This window comes from Lagenorhynchus albirostris, chromosome 21 (assembly GCF_949774975.1).
Source record: "Lagenorhynchus albirostris chromosome 21, mLagAlb1.1, whole genome shotgun sequence".
Classification (NCBI taxonomy): Eukaryota; Metazoa; Chordata; class Mammalia; order Artiodactyla; family Delphinidae; genus Lagenorhynchus; species Lagenorhynchus albirostris.
This window is the reverse complement of record NC_083115.1, coordinates 29,317,718-29,339,153: the sequence shown is the minus strand read 5'-3', so window position 1 is coordinate 29,339,153 and position 21,436 is coordinate 29,317,718. Positions and strand designations below refer to the sequence as shown.

At 40.3% G+C, this 21,436-nt stretch overlaps 1 protein-coding gene across 2 annotated transcripts in view; it reads left to right on the top strand.

Annotated features, from left to right (window-relative positions):
• The window catches only part of GPM6A (glycoprotein M6A), a 250,738-nt gene that overhangs the window by 100,918 nt on the left and 128,384 nt on the right, over window positions 1-21,436 (top strand). The gene's annotated exons all lie outside the window — the stretch shown is intronic.

Here is a 21,436-nt window from a genome sequence, read left to right as displayed (position 1 = left end):
ACAGACACACACAAATATCTGTTTCTTTTCTGGTGTTGTTATTGAGTATAAGGGAATAATTCAAGATACTGGCAAGGTGTTAGTTGACTTTAGAAAAAGAATAGGATTGACTAAAGCGAATGTAGAGCAAGAATAAATGCAAATACTATACAATAAGAGCCTTTTCTCAGCAAGTCTATCTGGAAAAGACGAAAGAGCTTAAGATGATTTTCACCTATACCTATCTTCATAAGAAATAGCAATTTGTAGAAAAAAATTTAAAAAAATAAATTCAATTAAAAATAAAATAATAAAAAACAGACTCAATACCATGAGCCCAAGACACTTATCAAGTCTTGACAGTGATAAGAAAATGAGACATAAGTATTTAAAAGAAAATTAAGTGGAATTTAATGAATCCTTAGTTAATTTAAGATAATTTAGCTCTTGTGCTACAAGACTTCTTTAACTTCCATTTCATGATCTGAATGATCACGGATAGGGGGGAGGGAGGCGGCATCCGGGGGAACCTCTTCTCAGTAGGGGTCCAGGTCCAGATTCAGCTTCAGCACTTTCTGTGGCAGGAAAAAAGTATGTGCAAAGAAAAGACATGTGGAGAAACTAAAGGTGGTGTTTGTTAATTCGTCTCTGCTTTTAGGTGAAGTAATTTTTATGCCCTGTATTTTGTTACATGGCTTTCATCTTGGAAATTCTGCATTTAATTTTTGGCACAAAAATAATTTTCCTAGAATTCCTGGGTGTAGAGAGATGGACCTGTTAACTTTGTAGAGTTAGAGATGGAAAGTTTCCTATTTGAAGATTGAGATCTATCTATCTATCATTGATCTATATCTGCAGATGGTATAAAGAATAGGCACATAGCTAATAATTTTGATAAGCCTCAAATCAAAGACAAATTTTGCATCAGTTGTTGCTAAGTAATTATCATTCTTATTATAATTAAGTTAGCAAATATTGGTGATTAAAAATGTCCTCTTTTTCTTTTTTGCATAAAACTATTAACTGACATTCTTACTAAAGTATAACTAAAATGAACTATGACGATAGTTCTTAATCTTTTTTTTTTGGGGGGGGTACGTGGGCCTCTCACTGTTGTGGCCTCTCCCGGTGCAGAGCACAGGCTCTGCACGCGCAGGCTCAGCGGCCATGGCTCACGGGCCCAGCCACTGCGTGGCATGTGGGATCTTCCCGGACCGGGGCACGAACCTGTGTACCCTGCATTGGCAGGCGGATTCTCAACCACTGAGCCACCAGGGAAGCCCGATAGTTCTTAATCTTTTAAGTTAAGTGGGAGATGTAGCATCATAGAAGAAAAATGCTGAGCATAGAAATATGAAGAACTATGTTTAGTCTTCTTATGGCCACTTAGCATGTAATGCTTGTGGGTGTCATATACTTCACCGATGGAAAAAAGTTGATAACAGTATCTGCCCTTTCTACTTCACATTGAGAGTTTCTGTGAAGACCAAATTTAATCACATAATGCCTTTAAAATCTATAATCTCATATATATAATTTTACATTGCACAGTCAAACCTGTCTTACATAATTTAATGCTAAATTTGCCTTTGGAGAATATTTTTAACCTTGGAAACATCTTAAAAAGGAATTCTGTACAAAATATTGTTATTACTTTAGAGAAACAAAGCTATTTTTCCAGGATTTTCTCAAATTTTTATATATGCAAAACCAAAAAGAACGAATCTCTAATTTTCAGAAGAACTGAGTAGAAATGACCATGTATGTCTTATATTATAATATAGTATTTTCTTCTGAATAAAAATTTATTTTAGCTACTTGTGTATTCATGAGCAAGCACTCTCTATGTTATCTTAAAACAAAATAGATTAACTGGATTTTGTTAAAATGATAAATGGAATGACAAATATGGAAACTACAAAACTCATTTTGTATGCAATGTTAGTTTATATCTTGCCTTTTATTTCCACCTTTTCTAGAATCAGAGAACCTGCTGATCTTGTATATAACTATTAAGAACGTCAGCTTTTTATCTGTTTTTAAAAAGGGATAGCGTTTTTTTATATGTTCATACACATATTTTAGCATGTATGTGAAAGATTCTTACTCTTCTCGAAAATATGTCAGATGATTGAATGCGTCGGCAAGGAAGCAGTGCAGAGGTGTGCTGGCCCTTTAATGCTGTTTCTGTTGTCATGGAAATAAGATTTTCAAGTAGGTTTATCTGCAGTGCTTTGCTTTTTATAGATTCCAGATCATTTTAAGTTGGTTTTAGACAAGCATCTTTATCCTTTAAATAAAAACACCCATCGACCAACTTTCAATGTTTTCTCCACTAAGATTTCTTAAAAACCTAGGAGTAAGGGAGTGTAGATTTTTCAGGAGTGTACATTACATATACACATGGCAAACGAAAAAGCAGGATCCAGCTCCAATGTCAAGCTTTTAAAATGAACATCTCACATTATTGTTAGTTGTTTAAGTACAGTTTACATGGGGAAAAAAATTGAAAAGTGAACAGAATCCTGTCACGACTCATGTTATTGGTCCAAATTCCTAACCTGGGCCTCCATTTTCCTTCATGACTCAGCAGCCGCTTAACAGTGAAGATTCATTACTACAGAGAGATTTGCTGGGACTGAATTTAGATTCTCCTCCTAACCAGCTGTGTGGGCTTGGCAAGTTATTTCAACTCTCTCTTCCTCAGTTTCTTTCTCTTTTTCCATCATGTGATAAATTTATGTTTCCTCATCACTTAAATGTGTTCTAGTCAACCATATTTTCATGTTATTGATGTATTCACATGTTCCTAAGGAGAAACATGATAGCAGTGGTTTTCCAGGATAAAAGGACCTGGGAGATGTAGTCCTAGTGGGTTTTCCTAAGCTCCCAGGAATTGGCAGTTTGCAACAAGCACCCAGGAAAAGAAGATCTAGTTTACAGTACCCTCTTCTCAATGCCAACACATGAACACATGGTGGGATCCCATGGTGAGGGCAGGCCGACCAGGAGAGACAAATAAAGGAAAGGAAGAACAGCATGGTATAGAAAGTGCTGGAACAGAGGAGAGAGCAGGTGCTGTGTGGCGCAGTCATGGGGCTTCTGATCCAGTCTGGGGGATTCAGGTACCAAAAGAATTAAATTGACAAGTAATCAACCAAATGACCTTCATGCTTCTTTATTCTTCTCGCTCTCTGCGTGGGTGAGGGTGATACATGAAGCAGAGGAGTCGTGAGAGCTTCAATAAAATGAAGAAGGGCTGTGCCTTTTCTTATTATGTAGTGATGGTCATCATAATTCTGATATTTATTATAATTATTGTCTTCATGATTCAGACACTCTCAGCTCTCGTCAGTGTCAACTTATAAACAGGGTTGGTTTTTCTTCTTCTTTTTTTTTTAACTCCTGTTAAGGAAAAAGTGCACGGATGAGAGAATGTGATAGTTTAATCCATTCCATTCAGGATTGGAAGTATGATGGGGCCCCCGTGTACATACTCCAGCATCGTGAGTTTGCAACATACGTTCAGTACAAAAGGACGTCAGGAAGGGAAAACAGTCTATGAAGGTCAGAGATGCAACCCTCAGCTGTGAACACGCCAGCTGACTGCATCCTTGAGTAGGAAGGACTGAGAATTCGGCCCCATTTCTCACTTTTTAAAGATTTCGTAACCACCCGAGCAAACAAACAGGCCAAGAACAGAATAAACTCAAAAAAGTAGCTGAACAATTCTGTGGGATGGGGGAGCCTTTTGTCCTTTTGCTGATGTGTGTACTTGCCCCTCCCCCAGGCCGGGCTGGGAGCCAGAGGGAGGTGTGAGGGGAACATTCTATATAGGAGATTGCACTTTGCCTTGGGAACACCAAACCATCACTTTCAGATGAAAGGCCTGACAAATATTTGAGTAAATCTTAACGCGCATCTCTCTCGGTTGGGTCGTCAGAAGCCACCTGGGTGGCTCCAAGTGTCCGCTGGCCTTTGAAGTTGCTGTGGTGTCAGTCCCTCATTTACCTCACACCCTGGCTACAGGGAGCCCAGGACGCTGGCTTTCTTCAAGCACGCTGCCTCGGAGACTTGGCCCTGCAGCATTTCCCTGAAGGACCTGGGAGGCTTCTAGCCCAGTTTCTCCACTTATCATTCAAGAAACGGTGACCTAAATCTTACTGGCCCAAGTAAGGGCTTAATAAGACAGATTTTTCTCTCTGTTCTCCACTCACTCAGGCCTGGCAACTGTTTGTTGGTTTTATGTACTGGGTATTGGTGATTTGAGGTACCACGCCAAGTCATCTGAGGCTGGCGGTTAGGGAGACAAGTTCAGAGGGTCAGGATGATTCCTGGTTTCTGCTGTGACTCAATCTACCTTCAGAGCTTGCTCCTTCAATTCTCCGCCCCTTACTTTCCTTATCTGTTAAATGGGAAAATAATATATCTTAATTTCTCTACTGGGCACAATGCGAAGCGGAATTAGACCTGACTAAAGGTATTTATCCGTTTGCATGTTCATACCTTGCCTCATTCCCCTCAAGATACCAGTTGGCTAGGAAGACATAAACCTGAGGGACTGAAGACTGCTTTATAAGCTGGATTAGGGATGTGGTAAAGAGACTTCACAATAAGCCAGGTGAAACAGACCAGCATTACATTGAGTCTCTGCATGTCTCTTTGACTCTGCACATCTTCAGAAAGCCCAAAGGAGCCCACACGCCAGGAGAGCAAAGATAAGCCCTTGGCTGTGAGTAGAAGAAAGAAGGACGCTGATCAGGCACGCGTCCAGTTTTGGTTTTGACTTCCGGGTTGGAGAGTTACGCTAGGCTTGTGTATACTCTGGCCTTTTAACTTCAGTGCTAGATTTACCGTTTCGTTTCCTCTATGACACTGAGAATCTCCGTGCAACCTCGTGCCTTGGTAGAGATTCCTAAGTCCACTGTAGGTGCTGCCTCTTCCTTGATCTTATCCCAGATGAGCTGATCTACTCCACCCTCTCTTCCGTCTCCAGTGGTTTCTTGTTGATACCAGTCTAGCGGTGCTTAATAACCATATGAGGTAATGTACCATGTATGTTAGCTTCCTCCAGATCAGGTTTTTGAGGTTGGAATCTGTTTCTTAGTCAACTTTTTTCTTTCTTTAATATTTGCGGTTCCCAGGAGAATGCCTTGCACCAGGTATTTTGTTACTACGGATTGAAAGAATTTAACTCATTATCAATTTTAATGCCTTTCTCCAAGGGTCTACCAGTTTTCCTATGTTATGGAGTGATTCTGCTGTGGTTGGGAGTAGGGGGCTGGGAGGAAGGGTCCTCTCTAAACCTGCCTGACATGCTGTTTTGTTTCACTTTCGATCATTTTTCCTACCAACTCTCGACTCTCTGCCCTTTTCACTGGCTCACATGCTTAAACATTTTGTCTCCTTTCTTTACTTTCCTCGCTAGGTGTCTTTTAATAGTTTTAACCAGAATTTCTCGCTGATGATGTTTTTGCCTTTTTTTCAAAAGCCTATCCAGAGAAGACATTTCCCATCGCCTGCCCAGCTCCTCTTATCTCCTGGGAACAGAACCTTTTCATGTTTTGGTGGAAATGGTTCTCCCAGTAAATTTTCCGCCAGATGGAATGGGGAATGACCCTTCTGTTGTTGCTTTGAGGTGAACATTGAACATTGAGGCTAGGTGGTGTTAACCATATTCCCTGCTTGGCGGAGAAAGCCTGGAACAGAGATGGTGGTGTCACATGACAGAAATAGTAGAGGCTGGAAAACCTTTCTCATCTTTTTGGGTGTAGGCAGGTGTTCTTGTGACCAGACACTCCTCTGTCATGACAGGTCCACTTTGTGGATGTACACGTGAAACTGTCCTTTGGTTTAAGGTTGTAGGAGTTTGCTTTCTATCTCTTGCACCAAAAGAGCCTTGAATAATATACCAGATAAATGTACTATTTATACTTTAATAAATTCAAAAAGTTTGTATGGTTTTTGGAAATGGGAAAATAGAGATCAAGGTATAAAATCATCTAATTTCTGTCATCTATGTTAAAATTTTCTAAAAAAATAAAATAATACACAAGTTAATCCTTCCTTTTGCTTCAGCTACTGTTGGTTCCTTCTGCCAGACCCTTAGCAGATGTTAAGTTCTTGGTGGGCAGATAGGCTTAATTAATTTCTGTGTTGTTGGTACCTTGCACAATTTCTGATGCATAATAAGAACTACGCTAGTAATTTTGAATTGAAATAATATATTAATATTAGTATTCACTAGTTATAATATAATATAACATAATAATATATTGCCCTGAAACAAAATCCTTGGAACAGCCAGGATATTTCTTAGATGTCCATTACATTATATACTACACTATTTTGTTTTATACTCCTTGTATTTATAAAGAAAAAAATATTTAGCTTCCCCTTTTACTGTCCATTAATTTATAAAAGGGAAAACTATCTTACCTAGTAATTTATTAACTTATGAATTGTAATTTATTAACATATTTAGTTGAGGTGAAGGCTTATATCTCAACTACTTGGGAGAGGTCAAGATTAAAAATATTTTTAGAGTCAGCCGGCCTAAGAATAATAGTTTTTTTGTTTGTTTGCTGGTTATTAAATGAATTGCTGGATTCTTTAAGCGATTAGAGAGCCAGCATTTTAAGAAACAAACAAGACAAGGAGACAGGGAATTGGCAGCCAGAGGAAAGATGAACAGGGTGCTGACCTAGACAATGCAGCATCAGTGAGGCACTTACAGCGTTGAGAAGTCATCTAGAATGAAAATGGCAAACTGGCCCTTAAAGTCAGAATCACAAGTTCCATTCCTGACTTTTGAGAGCAATAGTAGGGGATGAAGTGAATGGCAATCAAATTGCAGGGGCCCTTCAAGGAGGTGGAGAGGGGTTGGAGAAGCCTGTCAATTAATCTAATTAAAGCGTGGATTTGCTTTGCAAAACATAGAAAGAAGATATTATGTTCCTGACATAGAGCCCATCAGTGGAATATTTCCCATTTCATGTTGAGGAACTTGTATTTGATTCCCTGGGGCACTGGTCTGTTCAAAATAAATTACTCTCTACAGTCAAGTCATAAAGTAATTGAGACTCTGGGAATGTAAGCCAAGTGCTTTAAGCTTTTGTTTAAAAAAGTGTGCCAAAGGAGGTAATGTTATTATAATAAATAGAGCAGCCACTCAAAAGCACCTTCGGGTTGACTAATAATTTTTTTCTGTCCTTTCTTGTTGTCGTCAGATTTAAGTATGTAATCTGTTAGATTCAAATATCATCTTGTTTCCATCTAATGGGTTTAATTTATCCAGATTGTAGCTCTACAGGGATTCGCAGTAATTAAATAAAGGGCATTTCTCTCAACTACTGTTTTGATAAAACTCTAGCTTTAATTACTAGTTGACAATAAAAGCGCAAGAAGAAATAGATTCTATATTATTTCCAATTAAAAGGAATTTTTGTAGAAGTTTTTTAAAAATAGATAAATGAGATAAGTGAATCAAGTGTGATCAGCATTTGGATTTATTTAAGTTCAGGGATTGAGTAAAAATCGCCAAATTAAATATAAAGTTGTTCAGTCCACTTATTTTTTTCTTAGCCCAGTTAGCCAAGGACCTGTATGGGACTACAGACGAAAATAAGTCAGAAAATATAAGTCAGTGAATCAGTGGAGAAATAAATCAGAATAATGGAGTCTGCATATGAAGCTGAAAAGGTAAAATAAGGAAAATAAATAAACACAGAGCGGTGGCATGCGTCCCTCACAAACAGAATAAGAGCCCTCTGTTTTATGTGCTCCCTTATTTTCTTAAAATAGATGGAAGTCCGTGGCCTCTGCAGGCAGACTGTCTGCTTTGAGTCTCAACTCTGCCAGTCTGTGCTTCAGTTTTGCTCTCTGCAAAATGGGAATAATAACAGTACCTACCCCATAGAGTTGCTGAGAAGATTAAATGGGGAAATACGTGTCATGTTCTTAGAACAGTGCCTGGCACGTCAAAAAGGCTCATCTAGCATTAGCTCTTATTATTATTGTCACGACCATTGTTAGGGCTTCTATTTGGTCTGTAAACAGTAGAACCACTTTGCAAAGAATAACTGTTGTCTTGAGACCACATAGTGAGGTTGTCACCTGCCTAATTTTTTCTACTTCAGGAACTCTTAAAGTTTTAAAATGCGGTTATGTCAACATTACACCTTTTACTAAGCCTTGGACAGTTTATAGTATGAAAAGTCACATGGTCTCAGTTCTATCATAGTGGCTTACGAGCAGGCTGTAGGTATCATGCTTCCTACCCAACCGGATAACGGTTACAGGACAATTCTGCTTTGTGGTCAGTTTGTTTAGGCAGACCTATGGCTTGGGCAGGTATAGAATTGACCCAGGGTTTGCTAAGCTGGACCAGTCCCCCAGTGTATCAGAGGGAATCTACTGACCCCTGAGAAAATCAATACGCACTGTTTTAGGAAGAAAATACAATTCCTATTTATAGATACTCAGGATAACATTGTTTTTACAAAGTGGATTACCTTATGACTCAAGACAGTAATAGTTCATTTCAAGCCTAACACTTCATGACCTGAAGCCTTTCTCTCATCTTTTCTGAGCAGTTTATGGGAAAGTAAATTATCTGAAGTGATGTCACATTTGAGAGGTCAGAGGGAGGGGTCTCATACGCACTGAGTGCCAGCCAGCCGTGCCCTGTGCCAAGATTTGTGCCGAATGCACTTGGTCCTGCAAAATCCCTAATGAAGAGGCTTTCTTTTTCTTCGCTTACAAATGAGAAACAGACCCGTAAAGAGGTCACAGAGGATGTATAGAGTTGGCAGAGCTGCCCTTGGAGACCGATTGCTAAGCTGAGCCCCTTCCAGGGCACGGTGCTGACCTCACTGAGCCCAGAGAATGGCCAAAAGGCTTCTACGAGAGGAAAGATAATCCTGCCATGTGTTCCGTAAGCTGTGGATAAATAGCTAGTTGGTTTGCATCCCTCAGAGCCCACTTCACAGGAGTGGTTTAGTCCTACAAGTAGGAGCACAGGCTTAGGAACCAGACTGTCTGGTCTCTCATCCCAGCTCTGCCATTCACAAGCTGTTCCCCGGAGCAAGTTCTTTCTCTTCCTCTGTTTCCACATCTGTATAATGGGGGTAACAACAGTGTGTGCCTCAGGGAGTTATTTTCAAGATTCTTGAGTAAAAGTATGGACAAAAGTGCCAAGAACTGGGACTGGCATATAATAAGCCCTAAATGTTTTGCACTGTTTTTCTGAATTGTATCAGGTGGACGGCTGTGCTGCTGTCAACTTGCAATTTCCAGGATACTCTAGCGCTAATATTTTTCATTCAGCATGATTTCCTTCTTCCCATTTAATTATAGCCATGGTTATAATTATATGTATTTTTAACAATGGTTATAATCACACTATTTTGTACAGCATTTTATATTTCTGGAAGAAGTGTTTCATCTGCTTTCATCTGGAGCCTTCTTTCCCTCACCTGCTAAATGGCTTTAATTAACGATGCCTGTCACGTGAAGATGTTGGAGGGGTGGAATGAGATGATGTACATAAAACACTTAGCACGGTATCTGGCACCTGGTGCGGTCGCCTTGCGAAGACAGCAGGGCAAGTATTAGTACATTCATTTCGTATTTGAGGAAATGGAGAGAGACCATCCTAGCCTAAAATCATATAGTGGATAGTGGTACAGTTAGCACGCAGCAGAGTACTACCTGACAGGATGCCTGTTGACCAAGTAAATCACCCGTAGAACTCGTTTTTTCACCAAAGCTCCTCATTTGATTGTATTGCCTGATTTGACATATTTGGACCTGGGGGTTATGAGTTCATTAATGAGAATCTCAGTAAGCTCTATTTTTTGAGACCCGAGAAACTCGTTGACTAACAAAAGGTGTTTCAGATTTCACTGCACAGATCGGACATTTTGCATTCCCTTCTCTCTCGACCGTCCAGAGAAGCTGCTTCTTACCACTTGCTTCTAGGACCAAGTTTTGTGCACTGTTTCTGTTTTATATATGTCAACATCTACCTCCTTTCGGTGAATGGAATCAAAAGTCAACATCATGTTGAAAACTACTCTATTAACAACTCAGAAATGCTGAATGGCCACCTGGTTGTTCTATTTAAAGAGCAGAGCTTTATAGTGAAAATTATGATAGCCCGGGTGTCACAGACTTGTGTCTCAACCCTGATCCTGATGCAGGACACACGCGCACACACAGAATGGATTCAAGCATTAGGTAATGTTTTAGGGTGTTCGAAGCCTCAGGATACAGATTGATGACAAATGGTTTTTGAAATTGAATGCAAGCCACTTTTTCTTTTAAACGACAGCCTTGATTTCAACCTGACTTGAAAATGTTCCACTTAAAAAAAATGTTGCACCACATCCAAACAATGACAAAAGATCCAATTGGGACAGAAAACATAACATTTATGAGCACTGCTGATTGCTCAAGCCTCTCTTTCATTGTTTTCCTTCCTAGCTAATAAATAATAAAATTCTACTAGAGATTTTTGGATGTGCATTTATTATTATGGCTGTGGATAATGTTCAAGAACCTCATATATTGGCAGCACAAGCTACAGGACCCTTTTGAGCACTCTTTAGTGTGTTTCCCTGATTGATTTTCATCATTGCACATATCAGAACCTGGTACTGCCTTTCTTTATGTGCTTGTTTATTTAGCCTCTTACTTTCTTCTTCTAGAGTGTAAATGCCATGAGAACAGGGACCTACTATATGTTTCCACTGAACTTGCCCTAGAAGTTAGATTTGTATCTGGAGGAAGATAAGCACTCAATATATAGTTGATGAAGGGCTTCCCTGGTGGCGCAGTGGTTGAGAGTCCGCCTGCCGATGCAGGGGACACGGGTTCGTGCCCCGGTCCGGGAAGATCCCACGTGCCGCGGAGCGGCTGGGCCCGTGAGCCATGGCCGCTGAGCCTGCGCGTCCGGAGCCTGTGCTCCGCAACGGGAGAGGCCACAGCAGTGAGAGGCCCGCGTACCGCAAAAAAAAAAAAAAAAAAAAAAAAGAAGAGTTAAACCTGGGCCTGGGAAGCCTGTCACTTCAAAGTAGCTCTATCCTCAGTCTCACTGCATGAAAGGTTAGAAAGAAGACAAGTGCAACTTATGGTTTCTGCTCTCAGTGACAGGCAGAGGAAATACATATTGAAATAGCATCTGTATTGAGATGTTAAAAATGAAAAAGATGTGTGATACTTGGCAAATACGTGTTGTAGACAAATGATATTGAAATTCAGGCAGTGCGATGGAGGGAGCAAATAAATCAGGTTTCCCTTAATATTTGCAATATCAGAGCCTAAAAACAGCTTTGCATTTATCTCGGACAACTGCAGTGGGGTGCTGTGGGTGACCTGAGCATCCCGCAGGAGACCTAAAGAACAGTTGCAGATGGATGGCTTGTGTGACTGAAACCAAGGGATATTCTCCAGGGTTCATTGAACCTAACACTGTGTACAGGGAGCAGAGGGACTGTTAGGACGGAAATTTCTTGTGTTGTTTGAAGGCTTGAGTGTGTCCACCTTCCTGGAGCCACGGTCTCATCCAAATGGACCCTGCGTCATTGCCGATAAAACTTTCTTGGGAGAATGTTTTCTGGCTGTTTCTGGTACATGAAGGACTTGGGCATATCTGTCTTCTCCTTAATTCATGGAGAGTAGATCACAATCAAAGGCCTCTTGCTGAAGATTAGTAACCCACCCAAATATCTTCAGATATCCAACTCCCCAGGAAGGAACGGTGCATAAAGTCACACACCCCTCATAGAGGTAGGAAAGGAAGTGACTTTCGTTTTGATCTGCCCATTGGGAGAAGCCCGTGGTGCCCTGCATGAGCCATGAGTTCAAATGTGTTGGTAGAAGGCATTTTGCAGACAAGTTGTCAGTCTGTGACTAGTTTCCTTTCAGGATAAGAGAATGTTTAGGTTACCCGAGATGATCTCTGGAAATGTAAGAGTAGACTCCAGTATATATTTTTCTGCCGTGAAAGGACTTGCAATCTAATGTATAACCAAAAAGACCAGAATGCTCATTATAAAGCTGAGAAGGCTTGAATCTGATTTTTCCTCATCATTGCTTTTTGCACCATCTTGTGTAATCAGCTCTTTCAAAGGATTTTTCCTGTCATCTGTGTCTGCAGGAACATTCAAAGCCAGATTTAAAATCAGTATCTCAAAACTCAGAACTTCGGACAAGCTTTACAAGCATTATGTTTACCTCCCTCTCTTTCTTGTTCTCTCTCTCTCTCTGTCTCTGTCACTCTCATTCTGTTCTTTATTTATTTTTACTGGCTTGTCATTTGCAATATCCAATGTGATGTGTAAGGTTGGGCTTACTTGAGATTTCCAAAGTGTTGACCTTTGATTCAAATGAATGGAGCAAAACAAATCATCTGTCAGCTAAGGTATAACTTATGTCTGTTGTCATTAATGTAACACCAAGACTTTACTCAAAAATGAAGAAATGCTAGCATAACGTGCCTTATGACTGTGTTAATTAAGGACTGAATGACTTACCTTCTTATGGGGGGTGAGTTTAGAATTAGGAAGACCAAAATTCAGATCCCAATTCCTTCATTTACCAGTTATGTCACCCGGAGAAAGTTGCTTAAGGTTTGAAAGCCTCAGCTTTGATTTACAATAAATCCTTATAATTGATTCTTCCTATTTTGAAAGGGCAAATTTGGTCTAAAGGGTGTTCTCTTGAATATTTCTGTCTGTCCTTACCATAATCACTGTTTATGGCAATAAAGCCCTCCCTTAGGAGGCATGGCACACAGTGAATGATTTTCCACCTGCCTTTTTGTTTTACAATTTGCTTTTCGAAATATCTCTGTATCATTCTGTCATCAACTCCTCAGTCATGGCATTTGTTATATATGAATATGACATGTGTCTCCTGGAACTATTGTAAATGATGTTCACACTCCAAAGTACTTTGTGGAAGTTGCTAAACATATGATAAAGTATATTTTAAGCCACTGGATTTTTTCGTTATTCGTCACTATTATTTCATTCACGCGTGCATGCATTCAGTAATTATCTATGGAAAGCTTACTATGTGCTTGTCTTGTGGGAGGTGGAGACAGAGGGCACCTGACCTCCCGGGGCTTGGCGGCTGCAGGTCAGTGGGGACAATAATAGAAAATGCAAACACCAGAGAATAACTAATGACATGTGTCATCAGTACTAAAGGATGCTTATTCTGTGGGTCAGGGAAGATTTGCCAGGGGACATTCGTTTATGCTGAGGTCTGATAAATGAGTAGATCCAGCTATCTAAGGGTGGAGGGAAAAGTGTTTCAGGCAGAAGGAACCACATTTAAAAGTGGACAATTTTGAGAAATGAGAAGGGGTGAGTGAGTGAAGGATAGGAGGGGAGGTTCCTGCCATGTGTGCCCCATCTTTCCAGCCAATCTCAGGAGGTTGAACGTTATCCTAAGAACACGGGCAAACCATCGACTGGTTGTATACGGGCCACGAAACTGACATGACAGGTGGCTTGGCTGACTCTGAAAACACAGTACTGCTAGATTGCAGAAGATGAGTCTTTGTGTGAAAGAGCCTGAAATTCCTGGAGATGATTTCTTGATGAAAATATAACAGGTTTCTCATCTTTTCCTTGTTAAGACTCCAACCTTAAGGCACAGGACATGTCTCTGGAGTGTCTCCCTGCCTCTCCAGTTACTCTAAGGAAACTAAGGGCCCTGACTCAGAACTGGATTTTCCAGCCCAGGGCTCCTGGACACCTTGCCTCATAAACAGTAAAAGAGGGTCCCCTCCACGTGGCCAGGTGTTGGTCTCTTACACGTTGTCCGAAGAATATGAGCTTTTAAGTATTCAGTGTCGACCGTCTTGAAAACCTTTCCCTTCTCCCCTATTCTATCCGCTCCCTTCTTCCTAGAGAATATCACTTACTTTGGGTATCAGGTCAGATCAACCTCACCCTCTCAGAAAACAGGAAAACTTTCCCAACCATCAAAACTAAAGAGTGGGTAGGCATCCTTGCTGTGGGCTCATGTAGCAGCCTGGGTATTTTGTCCTTAGTGGGTATCACTTGTCACAGTGTTGAGATGCTCCGGATGCGCAGGCTCAGCGGCCATGGCTCACGGGCCCAGCCGCTCCGCGGCACGTGGGATCTTCCCGGACCGGGGCACGAACCCGCGTCCCCTGCATCGGCAGGCGGACTCTCAACCACTGCGCCACCAGGGAAGCCCTCTTGCCTTTTTGATAATAGCCAGCCTGACAGGTGTGAGGTGACAGCTCATTGTGGTTTGGGTTTGCATTTGCCTGATGGTTAGTGATGTTGAGCATCTTGTCATGTGCCTGTTGGCCATCTGTGTGTCTTCTTTGGAGAAATGTGTATTCAGCTCCTCTGCCCTTTTTTTTAAACTGGGTTTTTCTTGTTGTTTTCAGTTGTATGAGTTTTTATATATTTTGGATATTAACCTCTTATGTATTATTTGCAGACATCTTCTCACAGCGGGTTTAAGTTTAGTGAGCAATGTGTCTTCTGGTTTACACAAGAAAATTGTCATATATTTCACAAATATTTCTTAGGTGGCATTTGAAAGGGAAAAATCATACTTAACATTTAGTATATTTTTAAACTCCTACTGGTGGACCATCATACATTTTAAATCAATGACTGAAAACAGAGTGTGGCAAACGTAACGTGATGCGATGGAAAGAACATTAGATGAAGCATCTCGTCACCTCAACTTGAAGGTCTTGAAAACAATCTAGAAAACAGAGCATTGCCAGTTCTTAGGGTTCATGTAAGCATATTTACGAACTCATAAAGTTAATCTGCAGTAATAGCAACCATTTTTCTTTTTGAACTAGTTTTGAATTACTTGGTAGTTCAAAATATTTTTAATTTAAATGAGATCAAGACTTTAAAAAACAATTCTAAACACAACAATCAGCCCCAGGAACTCAGCTGCCCTCCAGTGGGAGAGAAGGACGTAAGGAACTGGTGTGTAATGGGTCAGAGTTTCTCTTTGGGGAGGTGAAGAAGTTCTGGAGGTGGGAGTTGATCATGGTTGTACAATGGTGTGAATGTACTTAATGCCACAGAACTGTCCGCTTAAACCTGGTTCAGACAGTACATTTTATGTTCTATTTTACCACAAGAAAAAAAATAATCTCCCCTTACTGAGAGGTGATTGCCGTAAGGAAGCTGTGTGCATGCGTGTTTCTCCTCATTAAGAGTCTCTTCAGCCTGGATTTTAGGTGGTTCTTTGCATGTTTGAAAAATCGGTATAAGTTGCTATTGTCTTCTTTTAAAAATGTGTGCGTGAAAACGTCTATTTAGACAAAAAAAATAATAATAATGATCATTATAGGAAGTTGTTGCTCTGCTGGAAAGTTTCCAGAAAGAAAAGAAGTTATAGTGACTTTTCCACTCATCTTTTGCCCAATGAATATGTTCTGCCATTTCCTTTTCATCTTCCTTTCACTCGTTCCCGTGGTGCACATGGTGAAGCAGGAGGCTGTGGACTGAGTCTGATTTGTGCGGGTGCTGGGGACACTCCTAATGGGATAATGCAGGCGGGAGAAGCAGCCTCAGGTTCAGAGCATCAGTCGAGGAACTGCTGACGTGGAATCTTAGACTTACTTGGTTGTTTACTGGCCCAGTCCAGGGTCTCCCTGAGTCTCAGTTTTTTCCAACATAAAATGGGGGGAGGGGGAAATCACACTTTCCCTCTTTGTTTTGCGAAGGGGTTAATGCATGTGCCTGTGTCTTGTAGATTGTAAAGTGCTCTAAAGGCTTAACATGGCCTTATTCTTTCCACTGCTATGAACTATTAATGACTTGTTTCACTGATGATTCCTGTGGTATTAAATGAATAGAGAATATCACTGAGAAGTAATGCTGCATTCTGTTTTGACTGGATACCAGGTGATGTCAGCCTGGGGAGAAGTGGAAGCAGAGATGCTGCTATGATTTGACTCTCTGATTTCCCCCTTGGTTTCCTTATTTCAATCCATGCCCGGAGCAAGCAGCTCTCTCATGAACCCTTGAATACAGATTGAAATATATTCAGAGGAGATAGGCGTTTGATTTATTTGATTATTATATTTACCTTTGGGTTAAATTCTTTTGAGAAGAGAAAATAAATAGCAAATAATCGTAGACGTGAGAAGGCTAGGCATTCTTTTAGGAGAAATCTTGGGAAATACAGAGGACTGTTGTACAAGAATTGCCTTTCTCCCCAATAGTTGCTTTTGTGATGGTTTTGAGGGTGATATGGAATTTGCTGCTGACCCACTTTAAAAAACGTATGTGAAGTATATGCTCTGATGCAAGAAACGTATACTGTGGGTGAGGAGGAGGCGAAGTCTTTTTTATTAAAGGTAAGGAATTACAGTTTTGTGTGTGTGCACACATGTGTGTTTCTCTGTGTGCTTGCTTCTTTAGAGATGGAGACGGAGACAGGGATTCTTCCTTTCTTTATACTCTAGGCAAGGTTTATGCCCCCCTGGGAAGGGATACTGTTTATTTTTCTTCCTGTACCTTTTGTGAAGCATGGAGACCCTTGGATCGCGCCCTGTCACTCAGTAGGCTGAAGTGCAAATGCTAATTTGTTGCCATACTGCAACGTTGTGATTTGCATTCCAAATCAGACTGCAGAATCCCATTATAAATCGCGTATCCTGTCGTTCCTCATCTAGCATTTGTTCTTTCTGCTTCCCCAAGAATGACCCTTGAAACAATTCTCTTTCAAGACATTCCCATTTAAAATCAGTTTTCATGGCCGAAAATCACAACAGTGTATCACAAAGACATCCAGAGATTCTTTTTACAGAAATTGCAGTGTTTCTCTCCCTTTCTTTCAAGAGTTTCGTGGCGCTGAAGTGAACTAATGACTTAAAACATATCTTTCAGGCTTAAAGGTTTATACTCATCCTTTTGAAAACCATCCTTCTCTATCTTTTTAAACCTGAGAGGTGTGAGCTTACAGGTCCTCTCTCAATGATCATCTTTTACAGATAGACCCTGAGATGGTATAATTGCATCCTTTCTTGGCACTTTTAAATCAAATTAGCCAGATACGTGGGGAGGAGAGAACAGGGGAACGCAGTTTTGAAAGGTATCTGACTGGGTGAGCAGTAAGACCGCAGCATAAAGAACCGCCGGGAGTCTGGGCTTTCCCACTCTGGTGGCAGGGAGGGGGAATTACGGGTTGGTGGTCTGCTTCCTGTTAGGAGAACACCCCTCCATCTGTTCCCAGCTCAGCCTGTTTCCAATTTAAAGCCCAGATTTCAATACAAACCTCAATTTCTTTTCCCCATTTGAAATGCAAAGCAAGCCTTTCACGTCCTAGAGCCTCTGCCACTGGGATTCAGACCAAATTTCCCCCCAAAATTCTCAGGCTCTTTGCTTGAATACCTGCTTACAGTGGTGCACAATGGACAGCATTGAGAAGAAAAATTAATAATCTTCACGGAAGAGTAATTTGAATGAAATTGCACTTGACAGCCTGTCTCCAAGCAAACAAGAAACGCGAGGGAGCCTGAGCTAAGCTCCGAGGACTTACCCAAGCCACTGCTGGGGGAGCTTCCCAGGGACAAAAAAAAAAAAAAAAAAAAAAAAATCGCTCGCTTCTCCTCCATCTAATTGAGCTTTTGATTAATTCCTTGTACCAGATTCTACTGAAGAAAGGTAGCCATGGAAGAGAATATGGAAGAGGGACAGACACAAAAAGGTACTGTGCTAGAAAGGGGTTATTTGTAACTAAGTCATTATTTTGCAGTTTCCTTGTTTGCTTTAGACACTTGCCAGGAAGGCTAATGAATGTTTCTGTCTTGGAAGTCGTTTTTTGTTTCGCCTTTAGTCTGTTCCCCACTTGCGTTCATATCTGGCGTGAATGTTGCCACTATTTGCAAATCTTTGAGATATAAGTATCCAGACGCGGAGTTGAGTGTTAGTGATGAGAGCATTGCGGTATTGTTGCGAGCTGTCCCTTGGACCTTTGTTCATCGTCATTTATTTCATGTTTTCACGCTTGTCGAGCTGGGTCAAGGGATTCCTGGTGTGAGCCATAAATGCAATATTGGGAGCTGGTTGTAGTTAAAAATCTGGTGATGTAACCATTATCAATACCTCTGAATGGACATCTGATAGAACAAAGACCGAGAGTGTATTTATTATATTTTCCTTGGTGTGCCTTTTTTAAAAATCCTTTTTTCTTTGAGTGGATGCAGTTGAGTTTTAATAGAGATGGAGCAAAGGTTCATAAATTTTCAGAGTGTATGTACGGTTACTTGAAGGTTTCCCTTTCTATAGAGTTGATTGTCATCAACTTCTGCATAATAAATGTCAAGGATATTCTCTGATGCATTTTCTAAGCGGGTGAGGTATATCTGGCTGTATAAGTTAAAGTGAAATTGTCATTTTTATAGGTTGAAAATGGCCAGATATTGGCAATTTTAAATGATTCCAATACTGTAGAATTTGTGTGTGTGTCAAGTGGTAGCTTTGGAGGGAATGGTAGCTTTCACCCCAGAATCAGCTGCATTTTCTCTCATGTCTGTTCAAGGCTTATGTAATGGTATAGAAAACACTCTTGTGTTCTTAGGGTGGAAAGAAGCATTAACACAGGTAATGCTACTTAAAGGTTACATTTAAGAGTAGTACGGAAAAGATTCAGCTATCAAATTTGATTTCAAATGTACGTAAATGCATTATTTTAGAAAATTATATTTTACGTGATAAAATAGGTAGGTTGGAAGTATAGCATAGTTTTTACATTATTTTGAACCATTCGGCTTTGCTGGGTCTTTCACCTCAACACACACGTACACACACTCACATATACATAATAAGAGACATTAAATACATAAAGGTTTTATAGAAGCAATAGAGGAAGGCAGTAGATAAACCAGTGCCCAGATTTTAGACATTAGCACACTTGTTAATGATACTCTGTAACAGAAACACAATAATCTACCTCGATAGAATGTGATCTATTTTAAATGAAAAGAAAACCTCAACTGCCTTTACTATGTGAACAGACAGCTGAAGTGTTCATCAGTGATATAAAATGGCAAATTTTCATGGTAATTTTCATCCTTAAAAGGCATCTCTATTGACTGTTTTATTTTAGGAATAAAATACCTTATTTTAATATCTTTTTATAGCACATAAGAAGATCGCTTCTCGGCCAGTCAACCTGTTTAAGGAAATAGAAGTTTATCATTTTAAATAGAAAAATGGTATTCCTTACACTAAATAAAACCTTGCGATAAAGCACGGATTGTGGTAACAGGTTGAGTATGTCTGAGCGTGCCTTGGTAGATGCAAGAAAAATGATGCCAAGAAAAATGATGTAATTAGTTGTGATGTTTTTTTCTCCAGTAACACTGAAAATCTTTCCTTCATTGGGGTCGGGGTAGCGGTGATGTGATGATCACCTCCACCTGTCTCACCGGGTTCTTTTTCTCATAGATGTGCATACTTAGTTCAGGAACAGCAGTGGAAAACAATTTTTAAAACTTAAAATTTGTATAATGATCTCTAAGTATATCGAGATATATAAGTAAAATATCTGTGATTAAGCTTTTTTTTCCTTAATGGAGAAAGAGATGGTTTAATTTTCTTCATTCCTGGTCTTCTATTCCTTTCAGCTATGCCTATGACACCTTTTCTATATGTTTGTTGTTAGAAAGTTATATTTGAATGTAAATGCTCTCTCTCTGCTTGAGTGGAGGCAGGAAACAATGTGATGGGATCTAAGTTGGAGGAGTTACTTGACAAGCAGATAAAAATCATTAGAGGTTTTTACAGAGTTTAGGTGGACAGATCTGATGATCCATCCACTTAAAGGAAGGCAACACTTTGCATCAGCCCTTATCCTGTTTTTCTTAAATTGCATAGGACTTTCTTAAGTAATATTTCAGATAGCACAGAATTCTCTGACGTTTGAAAGATGCTGTCCTGTCCCTTCGTAACAATTTAAATCGATTCTTCCCTGTTACAAATTTAAAGGACTTCAATTCATGTCAGTGTTTACTCATGTCACCTTCCAGGTTCAGCTAGCACGTAAAATGGAAGGCAGTGGTTTCATAAACATATTTGGAAAAATGCAATAGAGTTGATATTTAAGGACTTAAGAAGATCTTCCATAGGAAATGTATTTTTCTTCAAAATGAGTTCTCCCTTCCCCACTTACTCTGAAAGGCAACCGAAAGCAGTCCTGTGACATTTGCACTAATTTAACTCTATGTGTTCAGTTCGGGAGAGACGATAATAATGGGGTAACTTCACCGTCCGTTCTGCTCGGTGAACCCATGCCTTGGTGTGAAACGGAAATGGGGTCATTAGTCTGTTATTCCATCCGTGTGTGCCACCCTTCCCAAAGGTGAGTATATCTCATTGTGCTGAGTGGGAGTACAGTGTTTTAAGGAAACATGTTTTTTGTAAAACATGCCCTGTAAATGAAAGCCAATTATTTTCTCTCGAGTTCAACCAAAGCAACCGTGTTCTGGTATTGGAGGAAAAAAGAAAAGAAAAGAGGCTGTTTTGAACTTAGCCCTTGGGTTCAGCCATAATAAACCCAGCATCACTGTCATGAAAAAGCGAGATACATGGTCACCAACTCCAGCAACAAGGGCTTCAGTTGTCATAGAGAGTTGGGCTACGTGCATGAAGAGATTTTTTACAAAGGTATACGTTTATGACTTGTAGATATGCAACTATATCTGGAACATTTGGCCCAGTCCTCTGGGAAGAGATGTAAATGATTTGGGGGTGTCTGATCATTAGAGAATTAGTGAATGTGTGCTCATATGGCCAGCCAAGTGGGTAGCCATTACTTTGTAGATAACCTCAGTGAACACATTACTGAATTAGGAGAGGTCACAGAGAAGGTCACTGATGAATCAATGATTAGAAGAAGTGATTTAAAAAAGTGATTATATAGAGATGAAAAGAAAATAACAATGGACAGAAGAGTGAGCAAGTGGGAATCTTCATAAACTAGCTGAACTCTTCCAAACAGCCAAAAACCTGATGGATTTCATTTCTGAATAGGAACATCATATATGAAAAAAGCCTCAAAATTACAAGCTGTGTACCGGAAATGTTTGATCAGCTCAAAAGATAGCTTCGGTGTTACTCACCGTGTTTTTCTAGCATAATTAACTAGCAGCATATGCGTCTACGCTGTCACCTTCTCCAGCTGCACAGAGTCCACCGCTGGCTTCCTCTGAGAATCAGTCCTTGGTGACCCTGAAGGACTGGGTCACTGCAGGACATAGAAGGTCACGCTTGGTGGGAACAGCCCAGCTTCCTCACCTCAAAGCCATCACGTGGCCACTGCTTAATGGTGCTCACTCAGCCTCAGCGCGGCACCACTAACATAGGTGTCGTGTCAGCATCCTTAACGTGTTAAAACCAGCAAGAATATCTCAATGAAAGGACAGTGCACAGAT